The 9,097-nt window shown below is 38.5% G+C and overlaps 1 pseudogene across 1 annotated transcript; it reads left to right on the top strand.

Moving 5' to 3' along the window:
• Positions 1 to 1,467: 1,467 nt before the first annotated feature.
• LOC144655434 (paired box protein Pax-6-like) lies at positions 1,468 to 8,291 on the top strand (annotated as a pseudogene). Its single transcript, XR_013571102.1, has 5 exons — positions 1,468 to 1,706; positions 1,787 to 1,868; positions 5,924 to 6,577; positions 7,001 to 7,468; positions 7,916 to 8,291. The product of XR_013571102.1 is annotated as a paired box protein Pax-6-like (transcript).
• The last annotated feature ends 806 nt before the right edge of the window (positions 8,292 to 9,097 follow it).

The raw sequence follows: 9,097 nt of genomic DNA, 5'->3' as shown, positions 1-9,097 counted from the left end.
TTTGCTCGAAGGATACGTGCTGTGCTGAGAAGGGATTGTCACTTGATAAATAGATTAACAGTAGTTAATTACTTTTTATTATGTAGCAATCAGATAATTTACCATAGTGGCAAGGGACTCAACAAAGGATTTTTAAGAATTTCGAGATTGAGTAACAATTTTGAGATTTCGCTGCGGTCTGCAAAGCAAACAACGCAATTTACCACGAAAAAATTAATTTCTAAGAGTTGAATGATCATTTGGCATTTTAATGAGAAAACCCCAACAACGAAAATGTTTCGTTCTCGGAAGGGAATGCCACCATGCATGCAAATATTATTTCATCACGGTTAAAAATTTCTCAGAGTTCTAATTTTTTTTCTCGAAAGTATCAAGATAAAACTGAAGATAAGATGTCAAAGCATTTTGTTATTTAGAAAAGGTATTTTTCTGTCTTATCTTGCTTAAAGACAAACTGTTTTTTTTAGTATGAATTAATTTTTTTTCGATCTGATTATTTTTTGTTTAAAGAGGAGTTCGGTTCAAAAACACTGTTGAATAAATGGACAACGAAGAAAATAGAAAATACTATTATTTTGGCTAGAAAAAAAATGAGCGACATATTGTATCCAATTTGAATTGCACAAACAAAATTGAGTTAACATTTGGCCCATCTTTTCATTAGGCTGTAACGAGTGTTAAGGGGATTTCAAAGGTTCTATTCGCACTTCCATCAAATTAATTACATGGCTTTGAGTCGGTACATCAAACTATAATTCTATGCTCACATTATTGAGTCAAAGTATGCATTTTCTCTTGTTCGTCTTCACAAAACAAGTCTTTCTTGTGTTCTGTGCATAATAAATGAAGGTAATGGCCTGCCTTGAGAAAAGAGTATCATTCGACTCGCTCTGTTTTGATCTTTTGGTCTTTCATCTGGCGTGGAAAACTAGAATCTGCAGCAGATGATAGCATTTCTACCATAAAAGAAAAGTTAATATAGAAAATTACATAAAACGCCTAAATCTTTTGTGCCAACAATAAAGGAGTAAAGGTGCTGTTTATATTCAATACATCATCCAGAAAATGGTACATTTCGCTCAAGTGCAGAAAGCCGAATCACACGTCGTGCGTTAGGAACGCTGACAACAATCGCTCGAGCAGCAAGCTGTGACAGAGACTATCACCAAGAGCAGGATACACGAATAAGGTGATGCTGTAAGACACGAAACCGGCGAAAGGGGGTGTGAAATTTAGGGGTGTATCAGAAATTGGTACAGGAGGGGTAATTAGATTAAGGCAGACCTACCTTGAGCCTCACGTGGGTTGAACAATTTAGCCACCATCTGTTGACTATTTAGTATTCTATTAGCCATAAACGACAGATGGCAACTGCATGCTAGAATCCCATGTGAAAGTGTCCACAAAGAAGAGCGCTGCGGTTCGGTGCGATTTTGTTGTATTCTCTCTCCACTTGGCCCCATTGCTTAGCCTTGATTTGCAATGTGACTCTATTAATAACCTAAACACACAGCTGTGGTGCTGAGAGAAAAAAATGCTGCTGATTTAATTTGATTTTAAAAAGATTTAAATGGGTATAAATTCTGAGTGAACAAGAGAATTTAAACAGTCATTGAAGGGTGATCACTCGGAGCGAGCAAGCATCAAGTCACATTCGAAAAAACTTGACCGCAAGATAATTGCTGTTGAAACCTTCTGACCACAAGGTATGAAAACTTCAGATCGAACAGCACAATTTGCTTTAAACACAGTAGTGCTAATCTATCAAAACACCCAACTGTTTTAGGTTACTCTACGACTTCACGTTTCGAAAGTGTAAAACAGGACGAGCAAACGAAGCCCTATCTCAACGAAAATGGCACACCTAGGTAGGTACATTTTTTGCCTTAAAATGCAATCCGAAGTGTCTGTTCGGCTCAGTCGTATAGCTTCGCTTTGCCTTTGTATTTAAAGTTACAAGCCTGGGTCAACCTGGGGTTGTTTTCAGACGCTGTGACTCAATTTGTTAGTTGACTCAAACAACATGGAAATTGAAAGTAAAATAAACCGAGGTTTTGGAGCCCACTTGAACTGCGTTCGCTGTTTTCCTGCGCGAAGACATGATACGGTTAATGCTCGTTCTACGTTTTGGAGCGTAGTTTCTCAAGTTGGATCGATTTGAACTGAGCTCGTTCGACAGAAAAGTTTTGATCTTTTCTTCTGGGTCCTCGTGTGTTGTACACAAACGTTTCTTCGACTTTTGTTAGCCTCAGCGTGGTCTCGAAACCACAGCATTGTCTGGCAAACGTAAATATCCGTACACATAAATGTAATTTTAAAATGACCATTTCAAATTCTAGCACATTTCGTTCTCCTTGAAAGATTCTGCTGTGTTGTTTGTACAAGTCTTTTACACTGCCCGCTTGCGGAAAAGCGCCTTCAGTCTCGAAATATATGCCGTCACGCCTTTTCAATAGAAGCATTCTCCCTTTTCAATACCGTGTGTATAGTTAAATAAACGTATTTTGTTTAAATCTTTCACTTTAATTCAACTTATGTGAATGGATTTTTCCAGAATGACTGCGTTTCTATGCGACAATGATACGGATACAAATCAAAGACTTTGACGACTGTGAAAACACTGAATTTAACGTAAAAGTTATAACGGTAAAATTTTAGTATATTTCCCGCAAGTCAAAGAGGCAACTTGATTCACTTAACAGCTTTGCTGTCTTAGTATGCATAAAAAAAAATATTATTTCGCTCTCACAGTAAGAGGTAACTTCATTTACTAGGAACTCGTAGTAACAAAAAATTAAGAATGAAACACAACTGAAAACCAATAAAAGCACAAGCTAACCTTCCACTAATGACTTAAAATCGCGCGGAAGTTCACAGGTTTCACCTTGTTGCCTTGTTGAGCATTAAAATATTGCTGTAAATCCCATTTCAAAGCGCCTTTTTTTGACTGAAACTTTGCAAACCCCTTAGGAATACAAAATAATAGCAATCGTGTAGTTCAAAGGAGTATTTAGGTCGCGCTTGTGATGAATACTCTTGATTTGCTGGCTGCGTTTTGGCGAGACGTTGTTATGTTTGTCTGCTTCTTCTTCTTTTTATTACCCCATTTGTGCCTTTAATTGACCACGGGCCATCAAAAATGATTTATAGTTGGCTTAATTGTTGAGAAAACTAATTAACCGAGCATTGCGAAAGAGAATAAAAATTAAACGAAAAGCAATTTAACTCAAGAACGCCCGAAAAACTCAATAGAAATGAAGCAGAACGAAACCAAGCAATTAAAGTTGAAGAAAGAAGTAGAATTCACAAATTTGAGAAAATATCTTGCTCAGTAAAGTGTGCAATTTTTGCTGGGATGCGTTTGTTTGGCTGTAAACTAAAGCCGTTTCTGGCATACACTATATCTACGGATAGAGAGAGAGAAAAGAAGCCAAAAAAATGCCGAAACAGTGGTCGTTTACAGCTTCTCCAAATCGAAACGAAATGTAACAACATTTATTAATATATACAAGGAGAGATCTGGCAAATTACAAATTCATTTTTATTCATTTTAACATATTAGAGCAAACACTGATCATTATCGGGTATAATTAAGTTTCTGTTTTGTTTGATTATATGCAAAAACGAATAACCATTTTATAAATGACAGTGGTGAATTTGAATTTTTGCTATTTTTGTAAAAGGTCAATACGGGTTGGTATCTATCCAATTAACCGTATGCTGTGCATGATATCTCGTTAAACAGTCGGTCTATCTGATTGCTATCTTAAAAAGCGTACTATCTAAACATCAGTGAAGTTAAAATTGAATAGAAATTTTAAAACCGCAAAATTGGAACACGTTTATCGTAAAAAGAAAGATACTGACATTTCTGAAATGATTTGTGAATCGCTTGCTGGTATCGAATTAATTCTGAAACTTGAACAATGTATCTCTCTAGTACAAAATGAAGCTTCATAAGTGACTCGTTAAAAATTACAGGCTATATTAGCCAGCTCATCAAGCACAACCAAAACGAAATTATGGTTCACATGTTTTGCTATTCAAATTTCCATTCGTAGGAATTGGTAAACACAAAATAAGTAAAGCAAAATTGCTGTCGTAAATACATTGCAAATTTTTGAAACCTGTTTAGATTAAAGTTATACCACAATTATTTAAATGTACGTAAAACGGCATATTTCGAACAAGTTTCATCATCAGAGGGTAAACTCTGATCCTTCTTTGGAACAAATGTCGGAAAATCCCCCGGCGGATCGCCCGGCCCGACCCCCGATCTCGCTCCCTGAGTCCGGCAGGTCGCCGAAACATGTGTCTCAATGACTCCTCCACGTGGTTCCTCGGTAGCTCAGTGGTTGGCCCTTCCGTCGGGGGTCGTGGGTTCGTCCCCGGGGCATGATTTTCCACATTGTTCTTTTAATATAAGATAGGCATATCAGTACCTCTCGATGATGAACAATTATTTAAATCTATTATGTATTTATGGATTTATTGATTTACATATTGTTTGTTTATTTGTGTTTTGTCTCCTACTAAAATTTCCTGGCTTCTTGGAACCTATACCTATATTTTTAAAAAATTCCAGTTGTAGCAAAAGACATAACAACAGAATAAGAAATCCCCTAGAAAATACAGAATTTTTCGGTGATTAGTTTACAACGTCATTTCTAGCTACGTTGATTTGCTATGGCAGAAGAACATTATTGTTGGATAAAATGTTCAATTATAGTTAAATGAAAAACTTTTATGAAGTTCCCTTATGCCTTCTTTAGGAGACTCATAGGAGACAGATTTAATTTGGCAATACATCCCCGTCCCTCCTCCCCCTCCGCACACCCTCACCATCCCTCCTGGGTTTACATGACCTTCACGACATGTCACGTTTGTAAATTTTTTATCAAAGCGTTTATCAATTATATTCGCGCGCCTTCTTTGTAGAGTTTCTAAATCCGCCTTTCTGAAAAACTTATCCGCGGAATATTATAAATGGATAAAAGAATAGCTGCGTTACAACTTACCAGCGCGAGTAGTGGTGATACATGAGTCTTGCAAATTTGGCGAAGCGTTGCGTGACAGGCCAAATCTGTAACGGGACGTATTGTTTATATGGCTTCTTGAATATGAAGAGCATTTCATTTCCAAGCTTTGTATTCAATGTAGCGTTTCTTTTTCCGTCTAGGGTACATCTTCTTTACATTTTGCTATACATAACTGCACTTCAAGCCGTTCCGTTGAAAGGAAAAACATAATTAGAAAACAGAAGAAAATAAACTCAGTCGAAAAAGCGCACGGTAAATTTAAGTTGTTCGCCGCTCATTTAACACGTAAAACCGTTTGTTAAATATGCTTCTGAATAAAACACAAACCTTTTCCTGGTCTCTGTATTATCCTTGTGTATACAGACGTAAGTTCAAGCGAAGAATTCCTCGGCAAATTCAGCATGTAAAACTTTAACATCTCTGCGACACGGTTATACAGCCAGAACAAAAATGTCCGTTTGTTGAAGGTCACCGCGTCGCCGCGGGAAACGCGGGGTGCCAAACGTCACTGCTTTTCCCGCCAAAAGTAGTCACCGGTCACCAGTCCTTTCCTTTCAGTTGCAGTTGGAAGGGATATGTACTGTAAAATCCGCTTTGCAGAGCAAAATTAACTCATTTTAACTGTAGAGCTTTGAGGATGAAATACTCAATCAAATTCTTATCTGGCTCTCTTATATTTGCTGCTATCTTCGCTTAAAATAGTGAAAAATGTGTCTCTAAAATTAAATATATTATTTAAAATTATTGGGAAGTGTGTCAGTTTTCGCCAACAGAGTCTATAAGGAACATATAAGAAAGTTAACAGAAAGAGTCTTATATAGATTTACAACTTTAAATTGAAGAACCATCGACTAATTCTGGAATTTTTCCTATTGGTTTTGCAGCGCCTTTTCTCTTCCAAAGTCATGGTGGTATCAATCAGCTCGGAGGACCATTCGTGAACGGTCGGCCCCTCCCGGATTACATTCGCCATCGGATCGTTCAACTTGCTGCATGTGGTGTACGACCATGCGAAATTTCTCGGCGACTTCTGGTTTCACACGGCTGCGTCAGCAAAATCTTGGGCAGATTCTACGAAACAGGCTCAATCCGCCCAGGATCGATAGGAGGGAGCAAGCCTAAGGTAGCCACGCCTCCAGTCGTGACCAAAATCGTCCAGTACAAGCAGCAGAACCCGACCATTTTTGCGTGGGAAATTCGAGATCGCCTCGTTGAGGAAGGTGTTTGTGATAGAGAAAACACCCCCAGTGTCAGCTCTATCAATCGCATTCTAAGAAACAAAGCTGCCGAAAGGGCTGCACAGTATGCAATGATTGAGCGGGAAAGACAGCATTTGGCTAGCATTTATGGCTTCCATCCTTGGTCCGCTGTTTGTGAGCCCAGTGTGCCCTGGTCATGCCACACAATGCCACAGCACGAGGAGTTCCCACCTCAGGACTACGAGAGGAGGGGTCTGGAACCACCGCCTGAACTGTCAATTATCACTTCGTCTCAGATTGGAAACAGTCACCAGGAACACAGTGAAAGCACTTTGGCAGGTAAAATAATTTTTGAAATAGTTTTTCTAAGCTATGAAAGCCTCAAATGATACATTCAACGCGAGTCCTGCAACAGTCTTCCTGATGAGGTATAGGGCAAAAACAGTTGGCAAGAAACGGCCGGGAAGGAAATTTTCGCCCTAAGTTTTGATACGTTTTGATACTTAGCACCACATCGTTATCGAAAGTTGGGCTCAGTTAATTTTTAAGGGCAGCATTTCTACTGGGAGGTAGCTTTGCTGCCACAGAGCTTGGTCTCCCTCTGAACCGTGTTCTGGAGGAGCATCACGCAAACTATATCCTCCGTGACGCCACGATTAAGTAAAGGCTGCGAAAACTGACAATTAAAAACTGGATGAACGTGTATGAGGAATTTTTCATACTCACCTCACTTTCTTTTAATTTTGTTGTTATTTTATTCAGTGAGGCTCAAAGGGGAGAACGACGAGGAGCAACGACAAAGGCAGTGCATGACACCAGACAAGGAGATCACAAAACAGGAAAAAGATAAACCTGCTCCGCTAAGTATCGATACCGATCGCGATGAAAGCGAGGAAATGGATGAGTTAGAAGTCGACATACACGAGACTAGCCATCACGATGACAGTAGCTATGACAACGACAACAACAACAATGCCGTTGACACAGACAACAAAAATTTCAATGTAAACAATTCCGAAAATACCGGTTACAACAGTGGAAGTGAAAGCGGCAAGGAAGGAAATGATTCCCAGGGAAACCAGAAGAGAAAAATACGGCGAAACAGAACGACATTTAGCTCCCGAGCAGCTGGAGATGCTTGAAAACGAATTCAAAAAGTCTCATTACCCGGATGTAGCCACGAGGGAGGAGCTTGCAAATAAGATTGACATGTCAGAGGCACGGGTGCAGGTGAGAAGTCACGTGATAAAAACGTTTCACATAACAGAGAGCAATTTTTGCTTCAAGCTTACTGTAGTAAACACGAGGGAGCGCCTCGTTATTTAAATACCTTTAACTACTCCTTTATTTATTTGGTTAAATACCTACAAAAATTAAAAGAATTAATCAGCACCAAACTGGGCCTCGATTTGGTGTTCACAAAGGGAAACTTATTAAAGGCGCACGGATTTCTTTTTTAACACTTGCTTAAAATTGATACACGACTTCTGATTGGTCAATAGCTATAGTAACTATCGGTCAGACTGGTAATTACGCTATATACAAATATATAAAAGCAATATACCGCTACAAAATTTTAGATATTAAACTGTATGCAAAAACAACCGCATTCTTTTTTTATGTTCTGTCAAAACAAATGTGATCTAAACTGTATTTCATTTTTAAATTGTTTTTTAGGTCTGGTTCTCCAATCGCCGTGCAAAATGGCGTCGCCACCAGAAAATAAACAGCTTACCACACATACGTCACTCGCTTCTGGGAGGGTGCTACCCAATGTGCACCGAGTGTGACATGGCTGATCAACAGTGTTCCTTGATCCCAGGCCCTTACAGTCCACCCATGAACTCTCTTAGCCTTCTGTCGCCGAACGCTGACAGAATAGGATCGTCGTCCACCTCCATATTAGGAGGCGGGAGTGCAAGATCTTGCTCTCCCCAGGACTGCACGTGCTCACGAGTTTGAATCACGTGACATGTGTTTTAATCGAATGTAAAAAAGTTTAGTATTAAATTGTATATAGTGTTTAGGGTTTTTGTAGATTGTGTGGCGATTTTAAAGAGATGATTTGAATCGTTTTAAGAATTTGGCGGAAGGCGGAGAAGAGGATAAAACACAGCTTTCTTGAAGTGACCTTTTTCCTCACCTTCCGCTTGTTTGCCAGAATTTTAGTAATTTGCTGTTTAATATGTGTACATTATTCAGGACGTAACGAAAAAAATGACACCGAAAATTTCGCCTTTGGAATTTTCTCAGCGTGTGCAAAAAGAGGTTTTAATTGCTTGTATAAAAGTGTTTCTACTAAAACATGCATAATTTATGATATAAGCTTTGAAGAGTAATTTATTCGCATATTGTTGAATGGCTCTTTTGAGAAAGTTTTTCTATGATTTTCAAAACTTGCCAAGTATATAACAGTTACTCCACAAGTTCACGTTGCATATAAGATGTAATAATCTTATAAAAATATGGATTCTGTCACATCACTGGCTAAAATAAGTCTCACAATTACAGTGAAATTCCGATTTCTCAAACTTCCAAGGGAAAAGAAAATTGGCTCGAGAGATTGGCAGTTAAGAGAAATCTGGGGATGGAACTGCTGTGTTTAACTGTGGAAGTACTGATCTAAGGGAAACGGCTTTTGGTCCGCGTTATAGGGATGCTAAAGAAATCTACATTCAACAACAACAACAACAATTTATTGAGGTATTTCCATAAAAATACATGGCATTACCTACTTACACTTGAGAAATTACAAGTAGTATCAGAAATAAAACAAAAATGCGATTTTATCATTTGGAAAATAAAGTTTCATGTCTAAACATAGCTTGAAAAAAAAAAGAGTTGATCGAAAAAGAGGAT

This window comes from Oculina patagonica, chromosome 5 (genome assembly GCF_052425735.1).
Source record: "Oculina patagonica isolate OP01 chromosome 5, crgOcupat, whole genome shotgun sequence".
In the NCBI taxonomy this organism is placed as follows: Eukaryota; Metazoa; Cnidaria; class Anthozoa; order Scleractinia; family Oculinidae; genus Oculina; species Oculina patagonica.
This window is presented reverse-complemented; position numbering and strand designations above follow the sequence as displayed.